This window comes from Oncorhynchus tshawytscha, linkage group LG10, assembly GCF_018296145.1.
Source record: "Oncorhynchus tshawytscha isolate Ot180627B linkage group LG10, Otsh_v2.0, whole genome shotgun sequence".
NCBI classification, from domain to species: Eukaryota; Metazoa; Chordata; class Actinopteri; order Salmoniformes; family Salmonidae; genus Oncorhynchus; species Oncorhynchus tshawytscha.
In genome coordinates, this window is record NC_056438.1 from 26,764,545 (window position 1) to 26,787,501 (window position 22,957).

At 44.3% G+C, this 22,957-nt stretch overlaps 1 long non-coding RNA gene across 1 annotated transcript; it reads right to left on the reverse strand.

Annotated features, from left to right (window-relative positions):
- Positions 1–2,527: 2,527 nt before the first annotated feature.
- Positions 2,528–10,050, reverse strand: LOC112260027. Its single transcript, XR_002954970.2, has 5 exons — positions 9,670–10,050; positions 9,176–9,227; positions 8,492–9,035; positions 3,050–3,186; positions 2,528–2,899 (listed from the first exon to the last, which is right to left on the reverse strand). It is a non-coding gene; the product is annotated as an uncharacterized LOC112260027 (long non-coding RNA).
- Positions 10,051–22,957: the final 12,907 nt, after the last annotated feature.

The window sequence follows — 22,957 nt, forward strand, 5'->3', positions numbered from 1 at the left end:
TTGGTTCATTCAAAGCAACAATTTGTAAAGATCATCAATATGTAAACATAAGACAAGATTGATAAAAACAATATTTTTTTATTTAAATTTAGATCTTGTTGCAGAATGCACATGGAGGAGAGGTTCAACTGGCAGATCCTTTTAATGTCCTCTTTGGGATCACAAAGGACACAATTCTTTAGGTTCTGGGAGATCAATCCTGCTCTTTTTGCTCACTTGGATTGACCAGATCTGTGGTAAGAGATGTCGTGATTCAGGTTAACTCTTAGATCTCACTGATCATCTCCTGTTCCAGCTCAGGTAAATCAAGCCCAGTGTTGTGTGAACTAGCAGGCGAAATGGCATCCAGGCCGTCCTGGTGTCTGTTTTCTCTGCCAAGCTGCGGTGGTTTGGAGTCACTGAAAAGGCTGTGCCTCAAGCCAAGCCCAATCCATCTATGGAGAATATAGACATTAAGGCCTCCCTTGCACCATTGACAGGAGCGGTCAAGGCTGTCATTGTCAACTCCGGAGAATGCCAGGAAAGGAGAGCAAGGAACAATGGATGCACTTGGAGAAATCGCACACAAAGTAAACATTTTTGCTTAAAAGGATTGTGTTGGTGGTCTTCTGGAAGATTCCCTAGTGGAGAAAAGAAATGTCTGAAAAGACTGTATCCTATGGCAGCTTGGTGAGTCAAAACATGCTCATACTTTCACCTCCAGGCAAAATGCTTGACTCTCCTGTAATGTCAACCATTGAGAAAATATCCAGTGTTGAGCTGAAGTCAGAAGTCACTGAAGCTATTAGGGAGGCTCATTAGGTCTAGCAGAAGTCTATCTGCACAAATGTCTGCTGGCAGACCTGAGCCTTCAAGTAATCTGGCCAGTCAAACAAATCTGCCAGCTATGCCAGAAGAACATTTATCTACAACCGTTAGGCTCCGAGGCCTCTGAAATAATGGATTCCTTTGTGAGTGATATGAAGTGTGTCGCACAATCAGATTTGACAAAAGTGAAGGATCTATCTGTGGTTAATAGACTTACTAAAAGGTTTTGTGTGTGTGTGTGTGTGTGTGTGTGTGTGTGTCTCTCTCTATGAGTGAGAGAGCAGGCATCTGTGCCCACGCTGCTGGGAGGCTGGCATGGCCACCGGTGTATGGGTAGTGTGGGATAATTCAGTGAGATTGTGAACCGACCTTTAGAGTGTGTGTGTGCCCACGTGCGTTCTGTCTGGCCTTTACCTAACAACTCCTCACTATATCATTCATGGCAAGTTTAAAAGATGTTCCCCTTATAAACACTTTAGTTCTTTCTCTCTATCTCTCACACACACAAACACACACACTAGTCACACTTGATAAGTTCGTCCCAGCTGTAGAGGTATTGCTCCAGCAGAACATCGTCAGTGTGTGCAGCCATGGAAGAGGTCAGGTGGGGCATGAGACGCCACACCTGGAACTGTTGACCTGGACACACCTGGAAAGGGGGCACGGAATGCAACATTACACCCTTGTCACCCAGCTGTCCCCCTCTCTGCACTTCTCCTGCATCTGGAATAACAGGGGTCTCCAGCTAGAAGAGGCGAGAGGCAGAGGCAGAGAGAGGAATGCACACAAAAAAAGAGAGGTATCACAATTTTTCTAGATATCTTCACAGTTGTATATTCAAATCTTTCACTTTGTTTTACACTAGAATATCAATTGCACTAATACTTTTCAAATATAACTACATTTTCCTACAGACGAAATCACGTGTGTTTGTGTTACTCACCGTTGGATGGTAAAAATGGAAACTTAGACAGGGGTGCCCGAAGGTCTCACGAATCACACATTCTAACCTGAGCAGTGAGAGGGACACGTGTATGTCACATTATACAAACAGAGCCACACGGAGAACAGTTTCAGCGAAACACTATGATTAAAGTGGAAACTTAGGGAGCCAGAAGGAGCTGAGGAAGAGCAGCAGAGCCATGGAGGCCAGCAGCAGGTAGCATTGCAGTTGCCCATAGAGCCCCATCTTGTCTACACACACGCTATGTCAGTAGACCACCCTTCACATAACCTACCGGTAGTTAACCTCACCCCCAGGTTAATTGCTACCAGGACAGATCCGGCTGGTGAGCAAATCTAACCTGTAGTAATGGGACATACTGCTGCTATCACCTACTCTATTTGTCTGCCTATAGCTAATTTATCCCCCTCTCTTTCTTCCTCTGCTGTCTCTCTGTAATTTCTCATTCTTCCTGTACTCTCTCTGCCTCTTACATTCTTTCTTAGTACTGTTTTCCTTTCCCTCCCTTTCTAAATGTAACACAGTAAACATACACTTCCTATTTAAGCCACACCCCCTGGGACACTCTGTACTTGACCTGCAACCTTTGGCTTTTATCTCAACCACTGTTATATCACCCCTGTCAGCTAACACACACGAGCAGGTAAGTTATGATGTCCCCGTATCTCATGATGTCTCTGGACTCTGGCTATGGGTTGGATCTTATCAGGGATGTGACACCCACACACACACACAATACTGAGACAAACAAGGGTGTTATGATACATTTTATAATTTATTTTTCAAGAGAGAGGCATGCCTCAGCTCAACACATTGCTCTCCATGTCTTACATGAAGAGCTACAGTGTGTCCGTCTGTCGGTTAGTTTGCATTGTGTTTATTGTTGGCACATGGCAGTATAGATAGTGTTTGATCATGTATCATATTCAGGCCACCGTACTACTGGTTTTCATTAATATCAATAACATTGACACTATACAGCAGCTGGTTTCCTCAGAGGCACTTTAACTTAGTCTAACGCTATGTCCCATTGGACAGCTTGGGACCCGCCTGTCTTCTTCCATTGGCCGTGGAGTCTGAGCGGAGTGTCAGGTTGGTTGCTCCTGAGGCAGGAGCAGAGCTAGGAGTCTGGTGCACAGAGAGGGAGAGAGAATGAGGGGGGGTCAGGAGAAGTTTATATTTACCACAGTAGATAAGTTCTCACATCATCCCCCAATACTTTCTGTCCTCACCCCTGCCTGAGAAGGCAGTGGTGAGACACACACACACACACCTTACCGTTACGCCCCTGCCCCGTCCACAGAAGACAGTGGTGAGTCCTTTAGAGATGGAGACGTGCTTCATAGGACGGGACTGAGACCGACGCAGCTCTGTCAGCAGCTCAGGACTGGAAAGAGACAGGCGAGTAGCGCAGTCTACACACACACACACAAATATTATTGTACACCACTACACACAGCAGCTCTTGACTGGAGAGAGACACACACAATAGTACTGTATTAATACACTACTACTACTACTACTACTACTACTACTAGGTATACACAATATATCCGTGAACATATCGTAATCGGACGTTATTAGCTAAAAATGCCAACATCGGTATGTATCAGCCCGATGTCTAGTTTAACAACGACGTTAAAAACCGACGTCAAAGCTACAGTGCATACCTATATAATGTAGGTACATGACGTAAAGACGTCACGTAAAATTTTGCGTTACGAGCGCAACACAGCATTCCTAACCTAGCCCACAATGTCTCCTGTGTGGATCGAGCAGTCAAGAAGTCGAGCAGTTATTTGAAAGAGTAAGAATGTTTTAGCAAGACAACTCAAAGACAAAATCCATTAAAGCCAAGATAATGGAATTCATTGCCCTTGACAATCAACCGTTATCTGTTGGGGGTGATGTTGGCTTTTGCCGACGGGTCAAGTCCGGAGTTACACAATAATAACGTCACTGCTATTAGCTTCACGACATACATACTATGTTACGCCGTTTGGGTCTTTGCCGGTCAAAAAAGATACAGTAGCACTGTCAAAGCTGCACAAAAAAATACGAGTGATACGAGTGATAGTTTGCTACAACTACTGCTACAATGCCGCAGCTACAACTACTGCTACGCTGCTGCTACATCGATTGCTACGCTGCTGCTACTTCTACTACTACTACTACTACTGCTGCTACTACTACTGCTATGCTGCTGCTACTACTACTGCTACTACGCTGCTGCTACTACTACTACTGCTACTACTACTACTACTGCTACAATGCCGCTGCTACAACTATTGCTACAATGCCACTGCTACATCTATTGCTACAATGCCACTGCTACATCTACTGCTACTCTGCTGCTACTACTACTACGCTGCTGCTACTACTACTACTACTACTATGCTGCTGCTACTACGCTGCTGCTGCTACTACTACTGCTATGCTGCTGCAGCAACTACTACTAAACCAACAACACTGCTGCTGCTGCTACTACAACAATGCCGCTGCTGCTGCTACTACTACTACGCTGCTGCTGCTACTACTACTGATACTGCTGTGCTGCTGCTACTACTACTACTACTACTACTACTACGCTACTACTACTACTACAATGCTGCTGCAGCAACTACTACTACACCAACAACACCGCTGCTGCTGCTGCTACTACAACAATGCTGCTGCTGCTACTACTACTACGCTGCTACTACTACTACTACTACTACTACGATGCTACTACTACAATGCCGCTGCTGCTACTACAACAATGCTGCTGCTGCTACAACAATGCCGCCGCTGCTGCTACTACAATGCCGCTGCTGCTGCTACTGCAACAATGCCGCTGCTGCTGCTACAATGCCGCTGCTGCTGCTACTACAATGCGCTGCTGCTGCTACTACAACAATGCCGCTGCTGCTGCTACTACAATGCCGCTGCTGCTGCTACTACAACAATGCCGCTGCTGCTACTACTACAACAATGCCACTGCTGCTACTACTACTACTACTATGCTGCTACAACTACTACTACAATGCCGCTGCTGCTACTACAACAATGCCGCTGCTGCTGCTACAACAATGCCGCTGCTGCTGCTACAACAATGCCGCTGCTGCTGCTACAACAATGCCGCTGCTGCTGCTACAACAATGCCGCTGCTGCTACTACAACAATGCCGCTGCTGCTACTACAACAATGCCGCTGCTGCTGCTACAACAATGCCGCTGCTGCTGCTACAACAATGCCGCTGCTGCTACAACAATGCCGCTGCTGCTGCTACAACAATGCGCTGCTGCTGCTACAACAATGCCGCTGCTGCTACAACAATGCCGCTGCTGCTGCTACAACAATGCCGCTGCTGCTGCTACAACAATGCCGCTGCTGCTACAACAACAATGCCGCTGCTGCTACTACTACTACTACTACTACTACTATGCTGCTACAACTACTGTTACAATGCCGCTGCTACAATAGTGCTACAATGCAGCTGCTACAACTACTGCTACAATGCCGCTGCTGCTACTACAACAACGTCACTTCTGCTGCTACTACAACAACAATTTCATTGCTACAACTACTACTACAATAATGCTGTTGTATAGTAATACCATGCCGCTGCTACTACTACAACAACGTCACTGCTGCTGCTACTACAACAACAATTTTGTTGTTACAACTACTACTACAATAATGCTGTTGTATAGTAATACAATGCCACTGCTACTACTACAACACCGTTGCTGCTACAACTACTGCTACAATGCCGCTGCTACAACTACTGCTACAATGCCGCTATTGCTACAACTACTGCTACAATGCCGCTGCTACAACTACTACTACAATGCCGCTGCTGCTACTACTACTATGCCGCTGCTGCTACTACTACTACTACAATGCCGCTGCTGCTACTACAACAATGCCGCTGCTGCTACAACAACTGCTACAATGCCGCTGCTACAACTACTGCTACAATGCCGCTGCTACAACTACTGCTACACTGCTACTACTAATGCTACTGCAATGCCGCTACAACTACAATGCCGCTACAACTACAATGCCGCTGCTACAACTACTGCAACAATGCCGCTGCTACAACTACTGCTACAATGCCGCTGCTACAATACTGCTGCTACAACTACTGTTACACTGCTACTACTACTGCAATGCCGCTGCTGCTACAACTACTGCTACAATGCTGCTACTACAATGCTGCTGCTACAACTACTGCTACACTGCTACTACTACTGCTACGCCGCTGCTGCTACAACTACGGCTACAATGCCGCTGCTACAACTACTGCAACAATGCCGCTGCTACAATGCCGCTGCTACAACTACTACTACAATGCCGCTGCTGCTACTACTACTACTACAATGCCGCTGCTGCTACTACTACTACTACAATGCCGCTGCTACAACTACGGCTACAATGCCGCTGCTACAACTACTGCAACAATGCCGCTGCTACAATGCCGCTGCTACAACTACTACTACAATGCCGCTGCTGCTACTACTACTACTACAATGCCGCTGCTGCTACTACTACTACTACAATGCCGCTGCTGCTACTACTACTACTACAATGCCGCTGCTACAACTACGGCTACAATGCCGCTGCTACAACTACTGCAACAATGCCGCTGCTACAATGCCGCTGCTACAACTACTACTACAATGCCGCTGCTACAATGCCGCTGCTACAACTACTACTACAATGCCGCTGCTGCTACTACTACTACTACAATGCCGCTGCTGCTACTACAACAATGCCGCTGCTGCTACTACAACAATGCCGCTGCTGCTACTACAACAATGCCGCTGCTGCTACTACAACAATGCCGCTGCTGCTACTACAACAATGCCGCTGCTGCTACAACAACTGCTACAATGCCACTGCTACAACTACTGCTACAATGCCGCTGCTGCTGCTACAACTACTGCTACAATGCTGCTGCTACAACTACTGCTACTACTACTGCTACTGCAATGCCGCTACAACTACAATGCCGCTACAACTACAATGCCGCTGCTACAACTACTGCAACAATGCCGCTGCTACAACTACTGCTACAATGCCGCTGCTACAACTACTGCTACAATGCCGCTGCTACATCTACTGCTACGCTGCTGCTACATCTACTGCTACGCTCCTGCTACTACATCTACTGCTGCTACAAATATTACTACTACGTTGCTGCTACTACTAATACTGCTGCTACGCTTCTGCTACTACTACTACTACTACTACTGCTCTGCTGCTGCTGCTACTACTACAATGCCACTGCTACATCTACTGCTACTACTACTGCTACGCTGCTGCTCCTACAACTACGCTGCTGCTGCTGCTACTACTACTACTACTACTATGCTGCTGCTACTACGCTGCTGCTACTACTACTGCTACTAGTACTACTACTACTACTGCTATGCTGCTGCTACTACTACTACTACGCTGCTGCTACTACTACTACTACTATGCTGCTGCTGCTACTACTACTATGCTACTACTACTACTACTACGCTGCTACTACTACTACTACTACTACTGCTATGCTGCTGCTACTACTACGCTACTGCTTCTACAACTACTACTACGCTGCTGCTTACTACTACTACTACTACTACTACTACTACTACTACTACTACTACTACTACTACTACTGCTGCTGCTGCTACTACTACGCTGCTGCTACTACTACTACTACGCTGCTACTACTACTACTACTACTACTACTGCTATGCTGCCGCTACTACTACGCTGCTGCTACTACTACTACTACTACTACTACTACTACTACTACTACTACTACTATTACTACTACTACAACAATGCCGCTGCTGCTACTACAACAACACCACTACTACTGCTACTACAACAACGCCACTGCTACTACTGCTACTACAACAACGCCACTGCTACTACTGCTACTACAACAACGCCGCTGCTGCTACAACAACAACGCCGCTGCTGCTACTACCACAACAACAACAACACTGCTACTACTACTACAATGCTGCAACTACTACTACAACAACAATAACGCCACTGCTGCTACTACTACTACAACAACAACGCCACTGCTGCCACTATAACAACAACGCCGCTGCTGCTACTACTACCACCACTACTACAACAACGCCGCCGCCGCTGCTACTACTACAACAACAACGGCGCTGCTGCTGCTACTACTACCACCACTACAAAGCCGCTGCTGCTACTACTAATACTATACCACTACTACTACAACGGCGCTGCTGCTGCTACTACAACAACAACGCCGCTGCTGCTACAACGGCGCTGCTGCTACTAATACCACTACAACAACGACGCTGCTGCTACTACTACTACTACTACGTCGCTGCTGCTACTACTACTACTACTACAACAACGTCGCTGCTGCTACTACTACAACAATGCCGCTGTTGCTGCTACAACAACGCTGCTGCTGCTGCTACTACCACCACTACTACAACGCTGCTGTTGCTGCTACAACAACGCTGCTGCTACTACTACTACTACTACTGCAACAATGCCGCTGCTGCTACTACAACAACGCTGCCGCTGCTACTGCTACTACAACAACGCCGCCACCGCCACCACCGCCACCACCACTTACTACTGCAACTACAACAATGCTACTACCACATTAGCTATACTCAGTAGCTGAGAACTGGAGACAGACTAGCAACACATTACTCAGACTATACTATCAGTATTACACTGTACACTCACCCTCTGTAGTGGGCGTGGAGGGGGAGAGGGGCTGTGGTGGAGAGCTAAAGGGAGAGGTGGGGGAGAGAGGCTGAGGTGGGGAGGTAAGGGGGGAAGTGGTGGTGGAGGTAAAGGGTGAAACCAGGGGGAGCTGGGGGAGATGAGGACATCGTCGGTGTCGCAGGAGACAGTTCTGAGACTACGGCTAGCTCTCCTCAGAAACTCCGCCTGGAGCTGGGGACTGGACAGACAGAGGGGTGGAGGAGGGGAGGAAAGAGGGGGAGGAAGGGAGGAGCGGGGAGCCACAGAGGTGGAGATAGGGGGAGAGGGCTGGAGGGGAAGGATTTGGGATCTAGCCGAGTCGTTGTCAGGGGAGGCAGCTCTGGGAGCTCTCCTCAGAAACTCAGCCTGGAGCTGTGGATTGGACAGAGAAAGGGGGGAGGGGGGAGGGGACAGGGGGAGGAGGGGAAGAGGGCTGGAGGGGAAGGGCTTGGGGTCGAGCTGAGTCCTGGGGTGAAGGTGAAGTCGATGTCATTGGAATGATGAGGACTTCGCCGACTGGATACTGAAGAAAAAGAAAGAGAGAGAGAGAGCGAGAGGGATAGATAGATGAGAAGGAGAGAGAGGCAGGTTGGGGTAAGAGCAGATGTTCTGCAATGGATGCTGTTTCATTGTGCATCACAATCAAATATTCTGATATCTTACCTCCCTCCTCTTCATGGCAGCAGCGGTATCAGTGGGAATCTAGCCTATAACCCTACACAGAGAAACACACACACACAAAACATATTCACACAATATGTGCAGTGTGCACACACCTCTTACCCAATAGGAGCCCTGTGCTCCTCGGGGAACACAGAGCTTGGCCAATCACAGCATTGTCTATTGCCACCGTTGAAGGGGATTTTCAGCGTCAAATAAATAAACAAAAATCGAAAAAACAAGCAAATCATGCTTCTTATCTCTGAGCTCGGTGAAAAATGCATTATGTGGCTATACCTGGCTGAAATAAAAGCCTGCGGTAGCCTATAGTTTATTGTGCGTATTGATCAACGAGCCGTTGATCCTAGGATCAGAATGATGAATCTGCCCGAGGTCTCTGCCATCCCCCCATAGTGGTTTGGGCATAGTGATCTGATCCTAGATGTGTGTTAAAAGGACGACCAATAGGCTACATCCATTCATTACATCCTACTCACCTGGCGCGCTTCGGCGATCGGCTCGCGCTTGACAGCTCGAGGCGCCCCGGTTCCGCTGCTAGTTTCGCTTGCCAGCTGCCTGTTACAGAATTTCCGTACACACTCCCTCACTGGGCAAAGTCTGCGGTGCGAACAGGTGACCGATTTTTGTACCGAGCCTAGTCATCCGCCATTCACACAACACACGATGCCCGCGCAGCTTTCACTCGTTGACACTCCCAAGTGCTGTCAATAGGATACAAACACACTAAAGCACTAAACACACACACTCTGGCACTCCGAAGTCCGGTCTGTGCCAAATTCAGGGCTACACTTGCTCTCCTCCATCCGCGCACATTAATAATTTACGTCCTTTTCAGCTCGAGGTTCAGGGGTTGTTGCCCTTGGTTACCACTTGACCCCCCCTTCACCATATAAATTATATAACCTATTCAGTACATGCAATACATTAACATATATTCATATACTCAACCACTGCTAGACTTTAGTTGTGAGTCAGTTGTGTGTGCGCAATGGTTTCAGAAAATACCCCTGGAAGTTAATAAGTATACAACCTGTTGTTCCCTCTAGGAACATTCCTTCTAACAGGTCACAGTTCATAAACAAACATCTGTATACAAACCTGGACCAGGGTTCACCCACCAGTCACAAGCACAGGCTCAGTGAAGACACTGAGCAGACACAAAAGATAAAATACAGGAGACTAAGCTAAAACATAAAGGACAGCAGACACAGAGTCATATCAAAACATGTTGAATTAATCATCACAGCAGGACAGACAGACAAAGCTAGACATATGCATGGGACCAAGTGCCCTCCTTACTACTCCCCATATGTCACAAACCCACCCCTCTCCTTCCTGCCCCCCTTCAGATCCTACTCCACAACACTAACATCACACTGCAGAGTACTGTGCCACTGTGTGCATGCTCTAACATTCTAGTAGCTTTCCCCATCGTTCTCTGGTAGCCTTCGATCCATATCATCCTTGGGGAGACATTGTAGCAACGTTCGGGTACACTAGTAGTTCTCCGTAGTGCAGATCCTGTATTGTTGTAACATTCTAGAAAGCTACAGGTGGAGGTGTTTACCATCAACATTCTGTGACCATAACCAAATATGGTCAGATTAGCAGCTGCAGACAGGTTACCGCGGCAGACAGGTAGTTAGGCTCCTCCCTCTCAGACACGTTCTGCTAATCACAACACAGCAAGGACAGGTTATAGGGTTAGACTCAGCAAAGACGGGGAGAATCTCATTTGGTTTTGCACAACTCCTGCGTAGTCTCTCGCCTCCTTTTGAAAAAGGTCCAAGGTAACCGAGGAGATGCCTCGAGAGTGAACGTGGATGAAAATGCGCTTGCCACTGCAAGGATACTTTTGAGGTGTTGTCACGCCCTGACCATAGAGAGCTGTTTATTCTCTGTTGGTTGGGATAGTGACTAGGGTGGGTCATCTAGGTGATTAATGGTTTATGTTGGCCTGGTATGGTTCCCAATCAGACAGCTGTTTATCGTTGTCTCTAACTGGGGATCATATTTAGGCAGCCATTTCCTCATTGTGCTTTGGGATCTTGTCTAGTTAGTTCCCTGTGTGCACACCAGTAGTGGCACGGGTCATTTGTGCTTGTTTGGTGAGTTTCTATGAATTAAAATATGTGGAATGCTACGCATGCTGCGCCTTGGTCCAATCATTATAACGATCGTGACAGGTGTCCTAGTTCTATTATCTACCTCCTCTTCTAGTAGAGTCTGGAAGTTTTTGAGTTCTCTGTTTGAAGTGATCGCATCTAGTTTTCCTCTTCTTCTTACCTAGAGACGGGAAGGAGGAGGAAGAGAGGCAGGAGAAAATAGAGCGAGAGAGAAATACATTTTTAAAAAGGAGAGAAGAGGGGGAAAGTGTATGTAAAGCTCTCCACCAAACAACTCCTCACAGTAGCCCTGGACAGGTCTAAAAGGTGTTTCTCACACACAAACACACACCAGGTTCGTCGCCTTCGCCAAAGGCAGGTAGGACCGGTGGGAGGCAGGGAGGAGAGAGGGTCATCCTGGAAGTTGTCTTTCTCTAAAGAATCCAACTGCCGCTTTGTATCGTCTAACACACGCCTCTGTCCTGCCTCTGCTACATGGGCTGGGGAGAGAGAGGGGCTTCGAGGGGACTCCTATGGTAGGTACACCTATAGCTCATCTTTTGGCAGTAGTACTGTAGACTACTTTATCACTGACCGCAACCCAGAGTCTCTTAGAGCGTTCAGTCAGTCCACTGACAGCCTTATCAGATCACAGCAAAATCACACTACTTGAACAGGGCTACAGTTGAAGTTGGAAGTTTACATACACCTTAGCCAACTACATTTAAATTCAGATTTTCACAATTCCTGACATTTAATCCTGTTGGAAATCCCTGTCCTAGGTCAGTTAGGATCACCTCTTTATTTTAAGAATGTGAAATGTCAGAATAATAGTAGAGTGATTTATTCAACTTTTATTTTTTCATCACATTCCCATTCCTCCTGACAGAGCTGGTGTAACTGAGTCAGGTTTGTAGGCATCCATGTTCGCACACGCTTTTTCAGTTCTGCCCACACATTTTCTATGGGATTGAGGTCAGGGCTTTGTGATGGCCACTCCAATACCTTGACTTTGTTGTCCTTAAGCCATTTTGCCACAACTTTGGAAGTATGCTTGGGGTCATTGTCCATTTGGAAGACCCTTTTGCGACCAAACTTTAACTTCCTGACTGATGTCTTGATGTTGCTTCAAAATATCCACAATTTTCCTTCCTCATGGTGCCATCTATTTTGTGAAGTGCACCAGTCCCTCCTGCAGCAAAGCACCCCCACAACATGATGCTGCCACCCTCGTGCTTCACGGTTGGGATGGTGTTCTTCGGCTTGCAAGCATCCCCCTTGTTCCTCCAAACATGACAATGGTCGTTATGGCCAAACAGATCTATTTTTGTTTCATCAGACAAGAGGACATTTCTCCAAAAAGTACGATCTTTGTCCCATGTGCAGTTGCAAACCGTAGTCTGGCTTTTTTATGGCGGTGTTGGAGCAGTGGCTTCTTCCTTGCTGAGCGGCCTTTCAGGTTATGTCGATATAGGACCAGTTTTACTGTGGATATAGATAATTCTGTACCTGTTTCCTCCAGTATCTTCACAATGTGCTTTGCTGTTGTTCTGGGATTGATTTGCACTTTTCGCACCAAAGTACGTTCATCTCTAGGAGACAGAATGCGTCTCCTTCCTAAGCGGTATGACGGCTGCATGGTCCCACAGTGTTTATACTTGCGTACTATTGTTTGTACAGATGAACGTGCTACCTTCAGGCGTTTGGAAATTGCCCCCAAGGATGAACCAGGCTTGTGGAGGTCTACAATTTGTTTCTGAGGTCTTGGCTGATTTCTTTTGATTTTCCCATGATGTCAAGCAAAGAGGCACTGAGTTTGAAAATAGGCCTTGAAATACATCCACAGGTACACCTCCAATTGACTCAAATGATGTCAATTAGCCTATCAAAGCTTCTAAAGCCATGACATCATTTTCTGGAATTTTCTAAGCGGTTTAAAGGCACAGTCAACTTAGTGTATGTAAACTTCTGACCCACTGGAATTGTGATAGTGAATTATGAGTGAAATAATTTCTGTAAACAATTGTTGGAAAAATTCCTTGTGTCATGCAAAAAGTAGATGTCCTAACCTACTTGCCAAAACTATAGTTTGCTAACAAGAAATTTGTGGAGTGGTTCAAAAATGAGTTTTAATGACTCCAACCTGTGTATGTAAACTTCCGACTTCAACTGTATAATCAATCATGAGGCATCAAATCCAAAGGAACTGAATAATATTAAGAAATGCTATAGATGGAAGGAAAATAGTGTGGAAATCTACCAAAAAACAATTAGGCAACAACAAATTAAATCCCTTCTAGACAATTTCCTGGACAAAAAGGTTTCACTGTAATAGTGAAGGTGTAAACTTGGCAGTAGAAGACCTAAACAGTATATTTGACCTCTCAGCTTCCCTCAAATTGAAACATTTCAAGCAGACAACCTAAGGAAATCAACGACAAATGGTTTGATGAAGAATGCAAAAAAATATAAGAAATTGAGAAACCTATCCAACCAAAAACCCAGAAAACCTGAAGCCTACGCCTTCACTATTGTAACGTCTGTTGTCAGGAGAAGGAGAAGACCAAGGGGCAGCGTGGTAAGTATTCATAATACGTTTAATAAATGCAAACACTTGAACAAAACCAACAAATAGTTCTGCAAGGCGCAATACACAAAACAGAAAACAACTACCCACAAACACAGGTGGGAACAGGCTACCTAAGTATGGTTCTCAATCAGAGACAACGATTGACAGCTGCCTCTGATTGGGAACCATACCAGGCCAAACACGTAGAAATACAACACACAGAACAAAACCGACTGACATAAACATTATAAAATTTGATAAAATTCATGTACCCAAACAAGTGTGCGGTTTAATATTGGCAAAAAACATTTATTTCCACTGGGCCAGGGGGTGAGATAGGGATGCAGCTTAAGCCCCACCCTCTTCAACATGTAATCAACAAATTGGTGAGGGCACTAGAACAGTCGGCAGCACCCGGTCTCACCCTACTAGAATCTGAAGTCAAATGTCTACTGTTTGCTGATGATCTGGTGCTTCTGTCTCCAACCAAAGGAGGGTCTACAGCAGCACCTAGATCTTCTACACAGATTGTCAGACTTGGGCCCTGACAGTAAATCTCAGTAAGACAAAAATAATGGTGTTCCAAAACATGTCCAGTTGCCTGGACCACGAATACAAATTCCATCTAGACACTGTTGCCCTAGAGCACACAAAAAACTATACATACCTTGGTCTAAACATCAGCGCCAGAGGTAACTTCCATAAAGCTGTGAACGATCTGAGAGACAAGGCAAGGAAAAAGGAACAAAATTCAACATACCAATTAGGATCTGTCAAAAAAAAATACTTGAGTCAGTTATAGAACCCATTGACCTTCATGGCTGTGAGGTCTGGGATCCGGTCAACAACCAAGAATTCACAAAATGGGACAAACACCAAATTGAGACTCCGCATGCAGAATTCTGCAAAAATATTCTCTGTGTACTTTACAACACCAAATAATACATGCAGAGCAGAATTAGGCCGATATCCGCTAATTATAAAAATCCAGAAAAGAGCTATTAAATTCTACAACCACCTAAAATGGAAGTGATTCCCAAACATTCCATAACAAAGCCATCACCTACAGAGAAATTACTTTGAACTTGAACAAATTGGAAGGACAATTTTATGGAAATGATAAATGAGCCCCATTGGACACAAATTAACGCCAGTCTACACATCACAATGAGGGACAGAGTTTTACTGTGTGTGTGTTGCAAATGTATTTCTTGCACTTGACGCATGTGTACTGTCTTCCTGTCCTTCTTGGGTCCACACACATCGCAGCGCTTCTTCTTGTTGCTACCGGCTGCAATATAGAATGATGAAAATACATAGTACAGGAATTTTACTAACATCTCACTCACCACACACAGCAGGCTGAGGTAGGAGAGTCAGACACACGTCATCACGCAGACTTACTTCCGGTATTGGAGTTGTTGGTTCTGTGGGTCAGGCTGATGGGGAACCAGCATCCTCCTCACGATGGCTGCAGAAGCTAGGGTCCTTGGGATATGTTGCCTCCTATGGATTTGAGGTCTTACCAATACCTAGCCCAGCTCCTCGAGAAAGAGATGTTTTCTCTGGAGCTTCCCTCTGTTCAAATCTGGGTTCAACACTATCCAGATTAGAGGTTGACCGATTAATCGGAATGTCCGATTAATTAGGGCCGATTTCAAGTTTTCATAACAATCAGCATTTTTGGACACCGATTATGGCCGATTACATTGCAGTCCACGAGGAGATTGCGAGTGCAGCAAGGAACCAAGGTAAGGTGCTAGCTAGCAATAAACTTATCTTATAAAAAACAATCAATCTTAACATAATCACTAGTTAACTACACATGGTTGATGATATTACTAGTTTACCTAGCTTGTCTTGCGTTGCATATAATCGATGCAGTGCCTGTTAATTTATCATTGAATCACAGCCTACTTCGCCAAACGGGTGATTTAACAAGCATATTCGCGAAAAAAGCACCGTCGTTGCACCAATGTGTACCTAACCATAAACATCAATGCCTTTCTTAAAATCAATACACAAGTATATATTTTTAAACCTGCATATTTAGTTTATATTGCCTGCTAACATGAATTTCTTTTAACTAGCGAAATTGTGTCACTTCTCTTGCGTTCTGTGTAAGCAGAGTCAGGGTATATGCAGCAGTTTGGGACGCCTGGCTCGTTGCGAACTGTGTGAAGACCATTTCTTCCTAACAAAGACCGTAATTAATTTGCCAGAATTGTACATAATTATGACATACCATTGAAGGTTGTGCAATGTAACAGCAATATTTAGACTAAGGGATGCCACCCATTAGATAAAATATGTAACGGTTCCGTATTTCACTGAAAGAATAAACGTTTTGTTTTCGAAATGATAGTTTCCGGATTTGACCATATTAATGACCTACGGCTCGTATTTCTGTGTGTTATTATAATTAAGTCTATGATTTGATAGAGCAGTGACTGAGCAGTGGTAGGCAGCAGCAGGCTTGTAAGCATTCATTGAAACAGCACTTTCCTGCGTTTGCCAGCAGCTCTTCGCTGTGCTTCAAGCATTGCACTGTTTATTACTTCAAGCCTATCAGCTCCCGAGATTAGGCTGGCAATCCTAAAGTACCTATTAGAACATCCAATAGTCAAGTTATATGAAATACAAATGGTATAGAGAGAAATAGTCCTATAATAACTACAACCTTAAAGTCTTACCTGGGAATATTGAAGACTCATGTTAAAAGGAACCTCCAGCTTTCATATGTTCTGAGCAAGGAACTTAAAGGTTAGCTTTTTTACATGGCACATATTGCACTTTTACTTTCTTCTCCAACACGTTGTTTTTTGTATTATTTAAACCAAATTGAACATGTTTCATTATTTATTTGAGACTAAATAGATTTTATTGATGTATTATGTTAAGTTAAAATAAGTGTTCATTCAGTATTGTTGTAATTGTCATTATTACATATATATATATATATATATATATATATATATATATATACTGCTCAAAAAAATAAAGGGAACACATAAACAACACAATGTAACTCCAAGTCAATCACACTTCTGTGAAATCAAACTGTCCACTTAGGAAGCAACACTGATCGACAATAAATTTCACATGCTGTTGTGCAAATGGAATAGACAACAGGTGGAAATTATAGGCAATTAGCAAGACACCCCCAATAAAGGAGTGGTTCTGCAGGTGGTGACTACAGACCACTTCTCAGTTCCTATGCTTCCTGGCTGATGTTTTGGTCACTTTTGAATGCTGGCGGTGCTTTCACTCTAGTGGTAGCATGAGACGGAGTCTACAACCCACACAAGTGGCTCAGGTAGTGCAGCTCATCCAGGAGGGCACATCAATGCGAGCTGTGGCAAGAAGGTTTGCTGTGTCTGTCAGCGTAGTGTCCAGAGCATGGAGACGCTACCAGGAGACAGGCCAGTACATCAGGAGACGTGGAGGAGGCCGTAGGAGGGCAACAACCCAGCAGCAGGACCGCTACCTCCGCCTTTGTGCAAGGAGGAGCAGGAGGAGCACTGCCAGAGCCCTGCAAAATGACCTCCAGCAGGCCACAAATGTGCATGTGTCTGCTCAAACGGTCAGAAACAGACTCCATGAAGGTGGTATGAGGGCCTGACGTCCACAGGTGGGGGTTGTGCTTACAGCCCAACACCGTGCAGGACGTTTGGCATTTGCCAGAGAACACCAAGATTGGCAAATTCGCCACTGGCGCCCTGTGCTCTTCAGATGAAAGCAGGTTCACACTGAGCACATGTGACAGACGTGACAAGAGTCTGGAGACGCCGTGGAGAACGTTCTGCTGCCTGCAACATCCTCCAGCATGACCGGTTTGGCAGTGGGTCAGTCATGGTGTGGGGTGGCATTTCTTTGGGGGGCTGCACAGCCCTCCATGTGCTCGCCAGAGGTAGCCTGACTGCCATTAGGTACCGAGATGAGATCCTCAGACCCCTTGTGAGACCATATGCTGGTGTGGTTGGCCCTGGGTTCCTCCTAATGCAAGACAATGTTAGACCTCATGTGACTAGAGTGTGTCAGCAGTTCCTGCAAGAGGAAGGCATTGATGCTATGGACTGGCCCTCCCGTTCCCCAGACCTGAATACAATTGAGCACATCTGGGACATCATGTCTCGCTCCATCCACCAACACCACGTTGCACCACAGACTGTCCAGGAGTTGGCGGATGCTTTAGTCCAGGTCTGGGAGGAGATCCCTCAGGAGACCATCCGCCACCTCATCAGGAGCATGCCCAGGCGTTGTAGGGAGGTCATACAGGCACGTGGAGGCCACACACACTACTGAGCCTCATTTTGACTTGTTTTAAGGACATTACATCAAAGTTGGATCAGCCTGTAGTGTGGTTTTCCACTTTAATTTTGAGTGTGACTCCAAATCCAGACCTCCATGGGTTGATAAATTTGATTTCCATTGATAATTTTTGTTTGATTTTGTTGTCAGCACATTCAACTATGTAAAGAAAAAAAGTATTTAATAAGAATATTTCATTCATTCAGATCTAGGATGTTATTTTAGTGTTCCCTTTATTTTTTTGAGCAGTGTATATATATATATATATATATATATATATATAGAGAGAGAGAGAGAGAGAGAGAGAGAGAGAGAGAGAGAGAGAGAGAGAAATCGGACGATTAATCGGTATCGGCTTTTTTTGGTCCTCCAATAATCGGTATTGGAGTTTATATGGAGTGTGCGACTCTATTGTGATAGTTCAAAAATAGTGTTCCAGCAAGACGTTTCACACACACACTACAAAGGGTAAAGAGTGCAAGAAAAAAAGGACAGGCAGGGAGGAAGAAAGGCAGGTTATTGGTGCTGTTGAAACAGCAGGCCCAGGGAGGAGGAAGACAGTGGACACGAACACCACATATGTAATATAAAAATGTGTTATTTTACATGTTCTTCACAGAAAATGAGCCAAGGCCAATGAGTCTCGGGTTGAAAAAAACAATTGTATAATTTTTATTTGAGTAGACATAGAAAATGGGCAACACAGTCCCGAACACCACACAACGGTGAAATGTGAGAGAAATACATTTTTTATAAAATATCTGTAGTTTTATGGATTAAGTAATTTGTCTACACTGGTCACATTTTTTAAATGCAACTGTAGCCTAAACAAATCCTCCTGGACAGTTACTGGGTGTCCAGGCTTGTTTTAGACCCGCTCAAACACACCTTGCTGTTGGGAAAGTACTAAGACGGACTTTGTGGTGTCATGTACTTCCTCTCACTTATTCTGTCTGCTTTAGGCTTTCAATGGGAAGATGCTAAATAACATTCCAATATAGCATGTCAAACGTACTAACTACCGACACATCACCGCCGATTAGCCACTTTGCTAGCAAGCTCAAGTGACAAACGAAATTCTACGGTTGTTCAGTCTTACTCTCACTTTTCTTGTTTTTGTGACTTGTAAACTTAAGTTATGTACTGGATATCGTCAGGCTATTATAACCAGAAGCAACTACTTATCTAAGAGGGTTACGATCACGCGAAGACTTCTCAAAAAACATTTGTTCCTTCCTTAGCAGCAAGCGTGTTCGGCTGATCTACGGCGGCCTGCATCAAACATTTTGAACAAAGTCGTTATTCTTCTTTGAGATTGGGTTGGCGGATCGTATCCAACTTTAAAGTAGCATACACCGCCACCTATTGTACTGGAGTGTGAAGTCAGCCACGGCCTACCTACTTTCAATTATCTTCCGTTCCTCTAAGAAAGTGAAATAGAGCCTTGACACCGCTTCCCTCTCCCCACTACACCAACCAAACCCCAATCCTGTCCAGCCTTTCTAACCCTTCACACAATATCTCCCTCTCTATGTCATACGGTTCCCAAATGTCCATACATGCTCCACAATTTACTCCACTAAAAACACAGCCAGTTTCCCGATCATCCACAACGTGACGATCAAAATTGTGCCCAACCCGTAATCCACTCCACACAAATCCCTCTCGCTTACGTTTTTGTCATTCAGCAGACGCTCTTATCTAGAACGATGTACAGTAGTGAGTGTATAGATGTATAATACTTTTTTCGTACTGGTCCCCCGTGGGAATAGAACCCTGGCACTGCAAGCACCATGCTCTACCAACTGAGCTTCACGGGAGATTACATCAAGCCTCTTCATTTACTAACCCGTGCACGCGATAGAATTACTACTAGCATCAAATATTTGTATAACTAACCCAAGATAGACCACAGCCTGCCGATACCAACGGGAACAAATTAGTCATAGCGGGCAGAACAAGCAAGGGGATGGGAAGAGTCAAGCACAAACTAGAGAGATCCTATTGGCGCGTTCTAGAAAATATTTGCACATTTCCGTTAGGGAACGCCTACTATGTGAAGTGCGCGTATGCAATAACTAAATTCTTGTTGGCACTCCTAAACAACGCAATTTTTAAAACGTTGGCAAAGGGTAAAGTCTACAAAACTTTGTCCACTCTTTAGATAACAGATTTCAGTTTTGGGAACCGAAAACTGTATAGAGATGAATAGTTTAATCGATAAAAAGAAATGTGCAGAATATTGGTCAAAATCCATCTCGTTCCATCTTCTACTGCCGGCCACTGTGGGCTTCTATATTCCATTTTGTAGTGAGTGGAAAACCAAACGGATGCTTCACATTTATACATCCGGTGAAATATCTGTCTCATCGTTTTAGCTGTGCTATTGTCCCACTCACTCCCTTTTCCCCAAAGTTATTTTAAGCAGTTTATTTTTCTTTGTGGGACATGATCGCCATCTCGTGGTTAGTATGAGCATGGAATTACAATCATATTTCTAGGGGTGATAAATACATAAAGATTATCATATGATATGATATTGGAAGGGATAAGATAATTTCTTGGCCCAAATAATCACAAATAAATACATAATTTAGCGATATTAAAATGTGAAAATGGTATTTCACAAGATAAAAAAGTTTACGTTTCTTCCACCCGAGCGAGTCTGACCACAAGTCAGAGACCACTATGATGACACACCAAATGTGTTTGATGGATCGCGGGAAAGGAGCAGGAATATGCTTTTGTAGGCTACATTCCAAACTATGTCTTCCAATGGTGCGACTGTTGTCGGCATCCAAAGATTATCCCATTGGAATAAACGCCATGGATGACAGCAGTGGTGTAGTCTACAGCGATACGGATATAACTTATTATTGATATCTACATAGCGCATTGATGTGAATCACACTGCTGCTCTCACATGTAGCCATTTGCGCCTTACGGATTGTGGTTGTTGTTGATGTCTGTCCACAAATCTAAATGTGTATTTCAACCCAATAATGGTTGAATTCCAGAATTTTAGGCTGCCTATCAATCATTGTTTTTGAAACCAGTGGACAGACAGTGAAAAATGCGCTCTTGCAACAGCTGCATAGTGCGGATCCAAGCATGTGGAATAAAAGTGGGACTTTTATTGCTCAATCTAATTCATGCTGATAAAAAAAATCCATAGGCCTAATGGACACATGCTCAAATTTACACTCTTTTGATAGACTTAAAGGGGCAATCTGTAGTTGCTCCATCCATTTTTGAATTTATAAATTATATATAACCATTGATTCTTGAAGAATATAAATGCCTCATGAGCTTAGTTCTGTCACACTCCATGAGAACCCAAAATATAAACCTGTTTTACTCCAATGTTTATAAACATTGTAAATGTAAACAAACACTGTATAGCCTCAGAACATGGTTAAAACAATACTTTTAATAATTTTTATATCAACAAAATCATACAAAACTGAGTAGGGCTGGCTAATAAGTCCTTAGTTTTGGGGTCATGCTCAGGTAAAACAATTTGGCTAATATATACTTCCATATTTACAAGTCCTATTTTTCAAGATCAAGGGGTATAACATTTATTGGAATGACTGGAATTCTGATAGACTTTGGTTTAATTTAATGTTATTATTATATGTAGTAGAAAGTGATGGGTTAGAAGAAGCCTACATAACCAACCCATAAAGTAACATTTAACACCCATATATGACCAGCTATGTAAACTTTAACATGGATTTATCCTACAATATATGTTGTTCAATTGGTAACGTACATTTTTGTCTTCTAATGCCTCTTAAGGGGAAAGTAATCTAAAAGTAACCAAATGTAATCAGACTACGTTACTGAGTTTGGGTATACCAAAAGTTACGTTACTGATTACAATTGTTGATAGGTAACTAGTAACTGTAACGGATTACATTTAGAAAGTAACCTACCCAACCCTGCATGTATACCCATACATGTCCAGCTTTGAAGTGGTCAATTACACAGCTTGTTTTGCTGTTGTCAAATATGTGCAAATATAGACAGAATGTGTCACACACCCATAATCATTTCATCATGTCATGCATTTCAGACACCTGGTGGTGGGTGGGTCATACCTGAAAAACAACAAGGGACAAGCAGAACTGTGCATATATGGCCTGGTATGCTTCATACGGTTTAACAGCTTTTTTTGTTGACATAATGTAATGCCATGCAAATGTTGACAGAATACGTCAATTACAAACCCGTTATGTCCACCATTTGATATGCATTTGAGTTAGTACAGTAGGGCTTTGTGTAAGTGCAGCAGTCCAATCGTTGGGTAATGCTTTGGATTCAACGATACATCAAAGAGTTTCTATTATATTGACAAGATACTCGAGTGACCGCTCTAACAATGGAAATGCATATCCTCAAAGATGGAACGCATGCGGGAGGAGACGGGATCAGGTGGGAACCTTCTAGCCAATGAGATGGCAGATACGCTGAAACCACTGATATACAGTTTATTTTATTGTACTTTTGTTGCCGAAATGTCACGTGCGTCCAATCCTATCAGTGCTTTCGTAACAACCTGAACGTTACGAAACTTGTATTCCATTAAATAAGCCTCACGTAGGAAATTAGCAATATATGTCTTTGTTGACCAAATTCGACATTCTCTCATTAACCTCCATTGAAAAAAAATCCTCTCTACATGGTCTTATTTTCGTGGACAGCTTTTGAGCGGAGCAAACCCTCTCGCTTCGCCTCTTCCTCTCTGGCTACCTCCACTATATCCTGCCAAGGGCG